The 15,270-nt window shown below is 42.6% G+C and overlaps 1 long non-coding RNA gene across 1 annotated transcript in view; it reads left to right on the top strand.

The window, feature by feature from the left end:
• The first annotated feature begins 1,253 nt into the window (after nucleotides 1–1,253).
• The window catches only part of LOC148221893 (uncharacterized), a 66,184-nt gene continuing 52,167 nt past the window's right edge, over nucleotides 1,254–15,270 (top strand). The window contains exon 1 of the long non-coding RNA XR_015807214.1: nucleotides 1,254–1,394. This is a non-coding gene — a long non-coding RNA (uncharacterized LOC148221893). The remainder of the gene's footprint in view (nucleotides 1,395–15,270) is intronic.

The following is a 15,270-nucleotide window of genomic DNA, read 5'->3' as shown; positions in this document are numbered from 1 at the left end:
CATGTAGAGAGATATTACAGAGCAGCCAGGCAGGGATTTGCATTGCCAGGCTACAAGAAACCTTATGAATCTCTTCAAGAAGAACACCCCTAAAGGCAGGTACTCCAAAAAGCAGTTACCTGCTGCAGAGATGCTCTTTTGGGTGCTCATCCCCCTTGTACACATGCACTCTGAATAACCCCTCCAATATATAGCTTTTAGGCCTGACTTCATTAAGCTGGAGACCAAGCTGAGGCTGGAGGCCAAAAATCCCATCTGGCCATTTGGCCCTGGCTGGGCTGCAGGGAGGAGCTGCAGTGCTGCCCTGTGAGGATCTGCAGGCTGGGTGGGTTTTGCATGGAAGTGGAGCAGATCTGGTCTCTGCTCGTGTCCCTGTGGTGTCACAGGGTCACTCAGTGGGGTGAGTGACTCTGTGGCTTGGCTTAGGGGCCTCTGAGGTCTACCTGTGTTAATGTGTTTTGGCTGTGAGGTGGCACCCCAGGCAGAGAGGACACAGGAGCTGCTGAAAATTTAAATGGTACCTGTGGAGGCTCCAAGATCTGAGTGAGATTTCACAGGTGACAGCCACTGCTCACTGTGTACTCCTGCTGCTGGGGGCTTGGAATAAATTCCCCAGTCCTCCACAAAACCTTGGTATAGCTAGATATGGTGCCTGCTATTGCAGCTAAATATTCAGAGATAAATATTCCTCAGCAGAGCATTGAGGGGGTGAAGAACAAAAGAATTTCAAGTTTGGACTGAATCTTTTGGCTTCCTAGCTCAATCAGTGTCTGTTCAAGTACCATGGAAGGTGACCCTTCTCTCCCCATGGTGACACCTCTCATGGTCTGGCCCTGTGTGATGTATTATGAAGTGTCTTTTCTGAAGCACGAAATCGAGTCAATACGTGAGAATCTTGCCTTTGATTTTGCAGGAGAGCAGGGAAGAGAGGAGGTGGGAGGAAAAGGCGTGCGTTTAAACCGGCTCAAAATAACCATCAAAAAGCGAATAAAAAATATTTCCCACAGACTTAATATTTTTAAGACTATGTGACTTTTTAAGCCAGCCACCTGACTTTGGGGAGGGGAAAGGGGCTGACTCATAATATTTGAATACTACAGATTGGCGATGCGGAGCCTGGCTGTTTTCCGTAATTACTGAGAGAGAGTGAATCGCCTCCCTCGGCTCTTGGAAGGGAGTAGTGGAGCAGAGGAGGAGCTGTGACTCACATGTGGGGATGTGTGTGAGTCACGGTGACTCTTGCTGGTAATTGCTTGCTTAGAGCAGCACTTAAACCCTCCCTGTCCATCCCCACGGAAAGCTGGGCATCTGCAGCACATACACACACAACTTTGAAAGAAATGCTGTTGCTGCCTGAGAAAAAGAATGACCTGTGACATCTTGCTGTCCTACAGGTGAATTAGAATCTAAATGGAAATGCTTTGATTCCCTTCCCATCACATAGGCTGATTTCAGTATTTACAAACCCCTAGGTGCCTCAGAGCTCCAGGTGTTTGTGGAGCAGACATCAGCACAGCCTAGGTGAGGAGGAAAGTTTGAACAGCAATGACAGTTTGATGGCTTGAGATTTTTATTGTTACTTTCATTACTTTTATAAAGTATTTGTCAGTCATGTCTGCAGAGCAGGAATTCTAATGAGTAATTGGCGTTGCTATTGTTTATTGCTTTCATGTGAAATCTATTTTATTTATTTGTTTGGATTTCAGCCCAGAAGTGGATTATTGTTTTATCCATATCCAGTTTAAAATATTTGATTTAAGCTTTCAGCATGCAAATTAATCTTCGTGTATTTGTAGATGGAAAAACTGTGCAGGCTTCTATTTATATGATATTAAAGATAAGGGACAAGGAGCAATGAAAACGGAACCAAATATTTACACCTGGGAAAAAGAGAAACAACAACATCTCAAATTATACTCTACATGAACCAAATGAGAGAAAAAAGGCCTGTAAGAATATAAAAGTAGTTGTCTTTGCTGCCTCTAGGAGATACTTGTAGATGTTGCAGAATTGAAGTGGTTGGTCGTTACTTCTGTAGCATCTGGGTTTACCCTGACCCCAAAGAAAGACAGAGCTTGGAGCATCTGGTGTGTTTATTCCTGAACTTTCGGGGGAAAAAAAAATGAGCTACTGTGCTTCAAGGACATCCTAGCTGGCTACAAAACTCCTAGGTAAGCCTGGCCAGCTCCCCAGGTTTTATTTCAGTGAAATTTCACATTTCAGTTTTATGTGTGTCTGAAATGGGGTTGAAAGCCACAGACTTTAATGTCACTTTGTGGAGGCAATTGCACAGCTCTTAATTTGAGTGGCATTGAGAGAAACCTTCCTGGTGCCCTGGGCTGGCAGGAGCTCAGCAGCCAGGGTTCTACCATGGCAGTTCCCTCAAGTCCCACCACAAAAAACTGAGGATTTTTTTCCACATCCAAAGAGACCTGGATTAGGAGGGGGCATCTCCTCATCTGCATTTCCCACTCCTTGATTAGGAGTGTCTCAGTTTGTTGCAATTCCTTGGTGAAATCACTGTCATACTCAATGAAATTTTTTGTCATGTTGGTCCATTCCCAAGTGATCCAATGGTGCTTCAAGACCAGAAGATACTTGGGGGAATTTAGAGGGGATTTACTGTCAAAGAGATTCTGATATTTATGCAAGTTTTATTTTTTAAAAGCAGTCAGAAAACAAGACATCATCCAAATAATTTATCATAAGACTGCTTGGTTTATGGTTGAAAAGAATGAGGTGGGGAGGAAAATCTGTATGTTTGGAACCTGAACAGAAGATGCAGAGTGCCTTGTTCCTCATTCCTTGTTCTTAGAGTCTATATTCTCCTATTTTTAGTAGGAATACCAGTTTTATCTTAGGTGAGATTTCACAGTTACTGTAGTACAAGTGACACTGAGAGGAGGAAAGGTCTGTTTTCTTCCACACCTTTTAATTTTAAGAGGTCTAAAACCAGGTATTTTTTTCCAAAAGGCTTGGGTGCTCCTCCTCTTCTTTTTTTCTTTTTTTCTGTCCTTTTGTATATTTTAACAGTGTAGTATTGTGCTTGTTTCTTCATGGTCTCTTTGTGCTGTACTTGGCATAATTAAAATGAACTATGTAGATATTTTATTATTACTTGTACATAGGGACTCACTCTCCTGTGTGTCTAGTTATCCACAGGCAAATGTGCTTATTCAGTGGCCCTAAGGTAAATTCTTTGTAACATTAAATTCAAATCAGTGTCCTCATGGAGTTCAGTGGCCAGGCATTTAATTTCACCAGAAGAAACATATGACAGCAACTGCTGATCCCATCAATGTTCTGCTTTTCCCTAAATTGGTGATAAATATGGGCTGTGGAGAGCCTTTGAAACAAAAAGTCCTCAGTCCTCTGAGATGTTGCACATGGCTTAAAACTCTGGTTATTAATATTGGCACCTCTGCTGTCCTCAGCCGTGTCACTAAGAGCTGACACCTGAACTGTGAGGAGTGTTTCAGAAAACTGAGTTTCAAGTATTTTCTTGAGGTTTTGTTCATTTCTCAGTGACTTTTGTTCCAGTGGGCTCCAAATCCCATCACATCAAGTTTTGTAGAAGCTGAGTGAAGCCCTCGTGTCTGGAGCCAAATTAATCCTGGAGCACTTTGCTAACTCTGAATTGCAGTTTGGAACCTCTGCTGGATTGTGCCTAATGAAATTTGTAATGTGTTTAACAGTGCTTGGCCAGGACTTAATTGTATCCAAATAAATAAGTGCTGTCCTATACAGTAATAAGTTTAGTTAAAATCAGAGCAGTAAATAGGACATTACCATTAATTGCTTCTCTCCTCTACTCTTTAAAAGTACACTTTAAAAGTAAAAATGTTTTGCTGGTTGATGCTTGTCCTTTGCTTTGCCATTTTGAGGGTGACCCTGGTCTGGTTTGACACTCAAGATTTTACTCTGGAGTAAAATCAACTTTTATAGGCAATATTGTTTTAGAGTTTTGCCTTTTATTTGAGCTGAGCTGGGCTGTCTTTCCTGAGGTGGCTGCCTGATGCACAGTGAAGACACCAAGCCATTGTAAAGAGGGTGAGCCTTGCCAGGAATACATCTACCAGTGTCAGCTGGAGCAGAGCTAATGGCACTTCAGTTAGTACAATTTCTTAATTAGTGCATTCAACATGCATTACTGCTGGACACTGCCTTAGTTTTCTGTGCCCCAGTTTACTGTATTGATGCATTTTCACATCTAAAAATATCCAGGCTGTTTCCATGATACACCACACTTCAGTCTGCACAGAACACAAGTCCCTGTTTAACAAAGGAATATCTGTGTTATATCCCCCAGCACAGGGAGCCTCTGGTGCCTTCCCTGGATACTTGTGATTGAGAAGGGGATTTGGTGGGAGAGCTCCTCACCTGGTGCTAAACCACAGCCTGGGAAAAACAAATTGTGAGGGAAGCAGTACCTGTGACACCCAGGGCTCGTGGCCCCTCTCTTGCAGGCTGGGCCAGCACATCCCTGTTCCCTCCTCCCTGTGCTCCCTCATTGCCCTGCCCTGTGGGTGCCTCACCAGAACAGGCAAATCAGAAAATGCTCCAAAGGAAAATATATTCTTGAACTCCAATATAAATTTTTAAGGGTTTGGAGAGTTTCCTAATGGCTTTTGTAGCAGAGCAGCTTGAGCTCTGTCAGGAGAGGTGGGGGTGTTTTTCCTCTCCCTTGGGCAGCATGAGGAGGTGATCAGCTCACACACACAGAGCCTGCAGCCTCCAGGGTGAAATGCTTCTCTTGGGTGTCATATAGCCTATAATAAATAGGCTCATAATAATAAATAGCTCATCCTTAGATGAGCTGATTTTGAAACCCAGCTCCTCTGCACTCCTTTTCCCAGTAAGTCCCATCTGGAGACTCGTGAAATTGGAGGGAGAGGAGGTCTGGTGAGGTCTCCTCCTCTCAAACAGAGTGTGGTTCATGGCCCCAGTGTGTGGGCAAAGTGGCTGTGCAGAGCTAAAGAGGCAGTGTTGACAGGTGGCAAAGGAGAATGTGGGCTTCTTTGGTTTACTGCTTTTTAATTTATTTTAAAATATTGTACCCCCATTACCCCAGGAGCGTGGTAAGCCTGGGAGAGCACATGCTGCTCCAAGGGCTCCCACCTGCTGAATCTCAGCCTCGGGTCTGGTGTGCTTTGCCATGTGGTCCCTGAAACTCTCCCTGCACTGTCACGGGTCTTCAACAAATCAAGCTGAGTTTAGTGGAATTAATTTGAGTCTGCTCCAGGATAGTTGGCAGAATAATTTGGTCTAAAATAGCATCACTATTACCACCTGTGGTACAGCTTTATTGGATGCAGTGCTTAATTTTAAGCATTTAATACGGAGCTGAGCAGGAAAGGGTTTTCCTGTCCCAAAATCTCATTTTGATTTCCACCCCTCTCTCTAGATATTTCTTTGATTAGACTCTTACAGGGCTCTTCTGGGAGGAGTGGGGAGAACTAGAGAGCAGCAGAAGGGAGAGACATCACCCAGCAGGGAAATGCAGGTGTGAGGCTTGGTCCAAGTCTGTGCCTTGCCCCCATAGAGTGTTTAAGTCCATCTGTTATTACAGGGTTGTTGCTCAGACTTCACCATCCCACTTGAAATTACTGACTCACCAAGGATGCAACAAATATTTCCTAATGGAGAGTTCTAAAAACTATCAGTCCTACTGAAAAAAAATATAGCAAGCTGACATGTCTAATGGAGGTAAAAAAACTCCATCAGAAACTTTCTGCCATCTGTGGTTTGTTATTCCTACATAAAATGTATATTAGCTACTTGTTTACTTCTGGTGTTTCGGGATTTATAATGAAAAGTGATGCCTGCACCTTGGCCCTTAATAAGCAGAGGCTGATTATCAGCAATAGAAGCTTGATCCAGGATTTCAGATACCTTTAGTGCTCCTTACAGTTGTAATTTATGACCAGCATTCTTCTATTGGTTCATGCAGGGCTGCAGATATAAAATACCAAGTTAAATATTTATGTAGGTAGCACATCTTTGTGAATATTTCTTCATGGTAAGGAAATGCTGTTTAAAGAGCAATACATTTCATTACAGTGGGAATGACTATGTGAAAGCTGTCAATGTTTTGAACAAAATCTGTGGATGCCATAAAGTGTTAGGATTACTCATTCGCCAGATCTGTGCTTTGGAAGGGAGCAAAATGTGTTAATGATACTTCAGTAGTGACAAAGAATTTGTCTAGAAAATTGGCACATCAATTGAGAATATCTGGTTATTGAGCCTAAGCATTAGGGGTTCAGTGTTTCTTCAGTGAATGAATTAAATTTCAGCTAAGGGGACAGAACTTGTGCATAAAGCTGAATAAGAGACAATGACAACTTACCTTGCTATCACATGTAATTGGAGATCTGATGGTGCTCAGCTTTCCTCACTTGCCAGATCTGACAATTACAATTGCAAGTGTCTTTGCAAAAGCTCTCATTTCATTCCTGCTGACTGACAGCTGCCCAGTGCATTTGCATGCATAAATCCCCTTTGCAAGCAAGCACCTCAGATGAAGAAGAAACTTATTTCTGTAGAAATTCTGGATCTGCATCATGGCAAGAGTTGCAAGAATTGATTTGTATCTCTGCTCTCTTTGGCCCCTCTTACCATCAAAATAGCTAGCAAAAAGAGGAGAATGCAGTTTAATAAAGTCTTGTGAAAAAAGTGAAAACAAAATTAATCTGGAAAATTATCTTCCTACCATAGGTTTTATTAGCATTTTATTTTTTAAGACAGTGAATTACTACATATTGATTGCATAATATTAGAGTTTAAGAATGTATAAAAATTTAATGAAAATGCCTTAAATATCAAGCTGAAGAGCCAATGCTATCTATTTTTTTTTTGTCTGATGAACCTACAGCTGAAATACCTGCAAGTCTTTCCCTTGTCTTTAGCAGATATCAGAGCAGGCTTTTAAAGGAGTAGTTCTATTTACAAAAGGTCAGACACATTTGTAATGAAAATTCCATTCATCAAGATGCATTCAGTTTGTGAAAATAGCTTATTGCTTCAGAATGGATTTTCTTCCCTCTATGGATAAAACAAATACCCCTGAAAAGAAGGATGGATACATTTCTCATGGCACTCAAAGGTCAGCTCACAATATAACAGCCCTGGGGGCTTACTCAGCTGGATGAGGGAGCTGTGCTCTTGCCAAGTGCCAATAAACACAGAGGTATGTGGGCATTAATATCTGTTTGAAATAATCCATCAAAGCTGGTATTTATGGGTTTGAAAGTAAAATGAACCTGTAGCTGAAGAACCTTGTGGAGAAAAGCTTTGCTGGTGGATTGTCTGCTTTGAGGGATTGAGGAGGTCTGGCCTTGGCTCTCTTGGTGTATGCAGGATCATATAATTTTTGTAGTTTCTCCCTCAGAAATGGGTTTGCTGAGTTTCTAGAAAGATTTTTTTCATTTTCCAGCCCCCACTTCCAATTCTCTTAGAAAATGCTTCTTGTCAAGTTTGATTTAAATAGGTAAAGAAAAAGATTTAAAAATCAAAGCTTCTGGACAACTGTTGGAGCCTTCCCAAGTTCAAAGAGCATCTGGATGGTGCTCTTAGCCATGTGGTTTTGTTCCAGATCATTCTATAAACAGCAGATGATCCTTACAGGTCCCTTCCAGCTTGAGATATTCTGTGATTTTAACTCCCAGAATAGTTCAGCAAAAATCCTGAAATTCCTCACAGGACTTGCAGATTGGGCTTTTTTATTTTCCTTTGAAATTCTCTTTGCTAACTCACTCCTCATAGTCCCTTTGCATGCTACCTCTCCTGCTAATGGAAATGGGATGGACTGTGGAAGATGCAGTCAAAGGAAGGAATATGGTATTTAGAATAGAGTTAATGAGTTAAGTTCATATTACAGATACTCCATGCAGTAATGGTATCTCTAAATTAATTTATTTGATAGTTAAAATTATGGTGTAGCTACTGCAGCTTAAACAGAGAGGTTTCAGTGGTGTAGCTGACATAGTTGGAGAATAGGAATGCAGTTTACACTTTCCTCACACGAAGCCATTTTAAGGAAGGTGGGTTATTTCCAAGCTGTGCTGTCCTTCCCACTCTCCCTGTCTCCTCTGCCAGGGGTGCCCAGCCCTGCCTTGGCCTTTCCTAACAGAGCATCTCGTTCATTATAATGCCTTCAGCCTGGCTCCTGCCACCAGCATTGCCCAGAGAGGTGATGCTGTGGGCATTAAAGCCAAAGCCTGGCCCAAGAGGATCCTGCCTCTGCCTGGTGTGAGCTGGGTGAAGTCCGTGCTATTTTTATGAACATTTATTTTGTGTGTGATTTGGAACACGCTTCCCTGCACCAGCAGCTGCCCCTTCTTGCTGCGGGTGCCTGTGCTGCACAGGGGAAGCAAGAGCTGGGCACAAACAGAACAGGCTGAAAGCAAACACTCAGCCATGTCGCAGGGATGTCCCCTCCCTCCTGCCTGGCAGGTGTGGACAGGCAGGGTGGGACGTGCAGCTGTCACTGACCTGGTGCCTGTTCCTTGTGTGCATTCTCACACGGGGCAGCTGCTGCCTTGTCACCCTGGGTAAAGGATGCTTGTCCTGGTTTGTCACCACGAGTGACAAACTGAGCCTGTCCATGCTGAGGGAGCTCAGGGAATTGGCCACCTCAGAGCTCTAGGAGATGATGCCAACCAAAGGTGTTGGTGCTGGTGGTAACCAGAGCTGTTTGTTTCAATGCATCTTGAAATGCACTCCTCCCCCTTGTAAAGAGAATATCTGTTATGCATTTTGTAGTCTCAGGCATGGCCATCTGCTAATATAGTCAAGTAGACACAATAAGGGAGGTTTATATCTTTTTAGGTTCTGCTACTTCAGAACCTAAATACTATTTTTGATGCAGTAGGAGCTGGCACAGCTGAGCTGAAAGACTCTCAGGAACATGCCATGCATTTTATAGTGGATGTGACTAAAGAAAATTTGCTGAAGGACTGAAATTAAAGGTGGCACATTAGAGAGAATTCAAAATTGCTATTGGTCTGCCTTTAACCAGTGGTAGTTTAGAAGCTCTTTTTAATGTGAGAGACTCGAGATACTTTTATACTGACATTGTGTAGCCTGTAGGTGCAAGTGTGCCTGTGAACTGCACTGAGATGTGAATGGTCAGTACCAGCACATCTTTCACCTGCACAGCTATGAAAAGCTTTTAATTGCTGTCTGGAGGAGGGTCTGTCATCTTCAGTTTGTCTCCTGACACTAGGTAGACTTACACCTGCATTAAATAAATAAATAAAGCACATCCCTAACTTTGTGCATAGATAAAAGTTCAGCTGTCCAGAGGTTCAGTTTCTTGCCTTCACTCTGGGGTAATCCCTTGTCAAAGTTGGGAGCTGAGGGCTGGGAAGGACTCCCAGGTAAATGGGCTGGGAGTGCTGCTCTTGCAACCAGCCACAATGATTTATTCTGTGCTTGTCTAAGCTGCCTCTGAATATGAAGTGTTTTTCACTTTCCAGAGAGCTTGCAGTGGAACTTGCTCCAACTCAGCCCAGTGTGGGGCAGGTCAGTGGGAACGTGGCCCCTTCCTGAGCCCAGGGGTGATGGGGTCACTTGGGCTGGGCAGAGCAATGCAGTGATCCATGTGCCTCCTCCACTGCTGGGCCAGGCAGCAAGAGGGACTGAGTGCCTGACACTGGATTTTCTCCCATCTCTGTCTTTGCTGCCTAATGTCTTTGTTTTGGTTTTGTTCTTTAAAATTATTCTAATTTTATTTTAGCCTCTCAACCTGTATGCCAGAAGATGTTTAGTTATGTGTTTTAAAGCCTCTTGCAAGATATGATTCAGACTGACTTTGTGCAGTTCTCTTGTGTAACTCTACACTTCTTGACCTCCTGTAAGACATCATTTTCTTCAGTTGATTTTCTCTTTCCAACCCACAATATGCACTAAATTGTTGCTGAGATGCTTTTCCTTTTTAAATGTGATTATTCAATAGGGAATTTGGAAGTGCTCTCTTAATCCTACCAAGTCATTAGGACTTGGGCCAACAACAAAATCTAAGAACTGAAACTGAACTTTCTAGACTGTCTGGGGAAAAGTTGTGGAGGATGAGCAACAATTCACCTGCTGAGAGCTGTAACTTCAGAGTGCAATTTTCATTCATTTTTAATCTTCGCTCTAAATTGTCACAATTCAAAATCTCTTGCTACCTTGACACCTCTCCAACATGTTTGCCTCTTTTTACAGACTCTTTTTCACCGTTTTTGTTGCTAATTTGGGTGGGTAACACCACCCAGAGAGCCATTCCTAGGCTGATAACCTTGCACAGAGCACGTTGTTCATGAGGTAAACTTCATCATTGGTGGCAGGTTTTGTTCATTTGTTTGCTTGTTGCTTTTTTCACCTTCCTACCTGCATGCCAGAGGACTCCTAGTCACTTTTTTTGCAGCCTCCCCAGGTGTGATTAAGTTTGGATTTTGCAGTTCTCTCCTGCAGAGAAGGTGACTGCAGTGGGATGGTGCCCTCCTGCTTTGCTGGGTGGAAGTTGAGGATGAGGACTCCTGGCTCAGTGTGCTCTGGCACTAGGAATTTCATGTTAATTTAGTATGGCTGCCTCTCCCTGCCATATTTCTAATTAGCTGTGGTTTATGCCAAGCCTTGACCTACCTTAATACTTCTCTGCTACTGCTTTGAGACTTGTCTGTTAACCACATCAGATGAGTTGGTGTATCTTGTGATATCTGCATTACCACATGCTTAGTTTTCATTTCCCTCATCCCTGAAGAGTGCAGAAAGGAGCAGGACTCTGAACGAGGAATGACAAAGAAAGATGAGCACAGAAAATTGCCTTCTCCTTTCCGATGCACTTTCAGAATTTCTGCATGCTTGGGACAGGTCCTCATTTACCCCACTTTCTTGGTTTTCTCGTGATTTTCTACCAGCAATTGGCTTGGGGTTTTTTTCTGAATTCTACACACGTCTATATGCTAGATTTATGCAATTCTTTAGTATTATTTTTTTTATCATGTCTTTTCCATCTCTATGCAGCTTTTGCTTTCAATTGTGTAGTCATAAAATTTTTCTTTAGTATTTGATGTCTCATTCCACAGTAGTTACATGATTAGCTAGCAAGTGCTTAATTAGATTTTGGCTAGTTGGCTACATATCTTGGTATTTGTGATACCAATCTGGTCACAATTAATAAAAGGGAATATACTCCTGTAATTATATAATCTTGTTTAAATTTCCATGACCATAAGCAATAGCAATAAGTAGGTAAATAAGAGTATTAGAGTATTACCTCTGTGGGTGGAAGGATCTGCTTGGAATTATGCTGAACATTTTGGTGTTAATAGCATAGCAGGTGATGTTGCAATTAAAATTTAATATAAAAATTTTGTCTATTTGCTCTTTTTAGCTAATGCACTTTACAGCCAGTGCAATAAATACTTGCAATTTATAACAAATGTTCAGGAGAAAATCTCTGGTAATAGAAACTGTTCCATTATCATGTGCTTTAGATATTTTTGATAACTCTTTACAAGGCAAGTACATTTACTGAAGTCACAGCAGAAAGGAATGACCAGAGTGAAACCAAAAATAACATGAGTGCACTCAGATGATGCTGTAGCCCCCTCCAGTACCAGTAATTCCTTCAGATACCACCATGCACAGAAAGAGCAGTTGGAAAAGCAACTATTTTGGCATGGGAAGAATTATACAGTGCTGAGAGTCTTTGCAGACATCTCAGAATGGTTTCCTCTCTCTCCTCTCTCCCATTTCCCTTGAAGGCATCCCAAAGCGCCCTCAGGTGCAGTCACTGCTTTCTTGAGTAACATCCGTGTTTTGGAAAGTTCATAAAAATGCATGAGCTGTGCCAGGAGCATTGCTAAATGAAAGGAAAATTATTGCAGGTTTTGTTCTGGTGAGAGAGGTGTGAAGATATGAGAGTGGGCACTGATGGACAAAGCACCTTGACTGAATTTGTGTCTGTGTCCGAAGGGAGCCTGTATCCAAACCTGCCTGACCTTGTGATTTTCGTTTCCCCATTACCCGAGAAAATTTTATCTGAGAATTTTACAGGTGTGAGGAGAAGAGTTTTGGAGGGCAGATGAGAATAGGGCATGTTTAAAATGTCTGATGTGAGATTTCATGTGGAATAGGAAAAGTGTCTGTTCCAGGGGCTCACTTGCTTTATTACTAGGAGTATGTGATTGAGGTAAGCACAGTCCTGGCAGCAGAGCTGACTGGAAAAGCACTGTTTCATTAAAGCCTGAGTTGTGGGGATTTCTTAATGAGTTTAACTGTTTTGTCAAATTTTCCTGAGGGAACAAAACTATCTAAACAGAACATACTTGCTTTGAAATAGCATTAAATACTGGCTTGAAGGGTTCAGCCTACATTCTATCCTGGAAATATGAGATAGCTCTGATTTCTGTTAATACACGTCTCTGAGGAGGAAAATGGGCCCCAAATTGCTTTCCACAGGTGATCAGTAAGGATTCACAGGGAAACTCTGCATGAGGCAGTGGGAGGGTCTGTCAAGGGGAGATGGCTTTGCTGAGAAAGACACAGGGATCATGAGGCTTTAGGAGAGACGAGGGGGAAAAAAAGAGCAAAAATAAAATTGCACAGGAAAGTGTATGCTGTGTTGGAAAAATAGAAGATAAAAAGTTGTGCTATGGTTTCTCTTGTTGTGATACTCTTGATGTAACTCTTTTCCTGTTGGATGTGCACAGGGACAAGGCATAGATCTGTCATTCATCTTCAGAGCCCTGGCTCTGCTCTGCCACCCCTCCTTTTCAGATTTTGGGGCAATAGCAACCCTCTTATAGAAATGTAATTTCCATGTGTATCATGCATGTATTTCTGTAAAAGCAGATGTTAAGTGCACACAGGTAACTTAGTGGCTAATGGAAAAAAGAAAACCCACCTTTGTGTGTCTAAAGTGAATTTAAATTGAAAACTGCGCTGGAATATTTCAGCTTCAAAAGGAAAATCTTGACCAGATTGGGATGATTTTTTTTTTCTTCCATTTTTGTTTATGTAAGTGGCAGCTCTGATACTCCAGGGAGCTGGGCTGGGCTCTCTTGTCTCCATCTTGCTTCATCACCTTTGCATGGATCCTCTACAATGGGTCTTGTAAAGGAAGCAAAGGCACTTTGTGGCATGCTGAGCTCTTCCAGGCGAGGTCTGTGCCTCAGCTGCCTGAAACGTTCTCTCTGGCTGTCTGAAGATCATTCCCAGCCTTGAAATCCACCTGGGTATTTTCCTCCCACTCAGAGCTGTGCGTCCTCACATCCTCTGTTTCTGTCTCATTGTTTCAGATCTTCCTGGGGGAGTTCTCAGCCTCTTTCTGTAGATGTTTTTTCATTTTGTTTTGCATTAATAATACTGGAAGAGCTTGGAGGGGCAGGGGGGAAGGAAGTTTCAAGTCTGCTGGAGTTTTTCCAAATCGGTTCATCATCATTAATCTTTCAATGTTATTTCCCTCCCTTAAAGCTTCTTGGTTCATTATTGCCATGAAAAAAAGGGAACCCTTTGTTCAGTAACAAGGGAATTTGTGCCTGTCAAGGCAGCAGCTTTTTGCTCCAAATTCCATATCTAATTTTGCAGAAAAATACTGTCAGCAAATTGCTTGAGGTATTGCAGTGAGACTCAGGGCTTATGTTACCAAACATTCATGCTATTATGTAAATCTTTGCAGAGCTGTATATCAGAAAAATAAATAAATGGAGTGACCAGAAAATATACCTGAAATCAGGATGCAATGGGCACCAAGAGAAACTGGCTGGTGACACTGTAAAACAATTAGCCATCTGTTTAAATGACACTTCCATTTCATTATACGCAGAGAACTTAGCTTTATTCATTAATTATTGAAAAATAACTTTGAACAGGAGAATAATGCTTTCCCCTGTATGCAGAATCTGTGCTTGCAAATCACAAAATCCCAGCGATTCAAAATGGAAACGAGTTTGTTGGCAACCTTAGCAGCTCTCCCCTGCCAATGTGTGACTACTCAACATCTGATTTTCTACATCTGGGATTCCCGGGTCCCTTTGCTGGGGAAGCACCAGCAGTGGTGGATGCAGCAGCACCTCACTGGGTGCATGTGGCTGTCCAGGTGCCACCCACAGGGGCTGGAGCAGTGGCACCCTCGGTGGCATTCACAGTGAGCCCTGGGCTGCCTTGCTCTGTGGTTCATTTAGCCAGGGCTGAGGCACAGCAACTCACAAGTGTCTGGTTTCTACCTGGAGGCTAGCAAGTCCAAAAAAACCCCACTGTTTTTGGTTGTGCAGAGATAAATACACTCTTCCAAAATTCACATTTTTTCCTGCTTCTGGAGAACAATTCTGCGACCATCTCTCTGTTCGAAACGTTGTTACATTTATCAAAATTGTATTTATACTTAGAAACTGGGTTGTCGTGTTCTAGCGTTTTGAACTGTTTGTCTTCAAGTCCTTTGGAATATTGCACAGATCCCTGGAAAGACCTGGATCTAGAAAAATGAGTAAAATTTGCCAAACATCGCTTCTGTACCACCAAAGCTCAAAAAAAAAAATTATTTGAGTTCCACTTGGATTGTTCTCCAATTATTTCTTACTGGATGGGCCCCAAAGAGCCTAATGTCCCGAGGACTTCACAAATCCAGTAAAGTACTCACTCAGCCCATCCCACGTGCTACCAACTGCCTCCCCCAGACATATGGTGATGTTTTTTGCCTATCACTATATAAGGTTGGAGCAGGGCAGAAATGCTTCCCCCTCCTGCTCAACGGAATAAGTGTGATAGTTTTTCTAAATTAAAACAAAACAACTTCTACTCGAGAGAGTGACTAATGCAATGTAACCCAAGTGACTTACAAGATGTGGCAGGGGACTGGAGGCTCCTTTGGCTCCAGGGGGCTGGGCAGCTGCTGACTGGGACCTGCATTTCTGTCTCTGTGGCTCAGAGAAAACTGAAAACTCCCATCAAAGGTCAATGTCAGAGCACATGATCAGACCTGACCCTGCAAGGTGGAGACTGGACATCACAAGTCCTCTTGAAAAATCAGTGTTGAGTTTTTGGTACACGTTGCTCTTGCCTGGGATCTCTTATCTTCTCCAGCAGTGACATCCCTCCAACAGCTGCCAGTCACACTGGGTGGCAGAACCAGAGAGATGGCAGGGATGGTGCTTACACTAAAATTCTGCACTGTTTTTCTCCTTACTGACACTTGTTTGCTCTGGTCATACCTCCAGTAGTCTCATATGCCTCAGAAATGCTCTGTATGGAGATTGTCACTGCAGCCATGTAAGTCCTTTT

This window comes from Sturnus vulgaris, chromosome 16, assembly GCF_052056855.1.
Source record: "Sturnus vulgaris isolate bStuVul1 chromosome 16, bStuVul1.hap1, whole genome shotgun sequence".
Classification (NCBI taxonomy): Eukaryota; Metazoa; Chordata; class Aves; order Passeriformes; family Sturnidae; genus Sturnus; species Sturnus vulgaris.
Note: the sequence above shows the minus strand (reverse complement) of the source record. Positions and strands in the feature narration are given on the sequence as shown.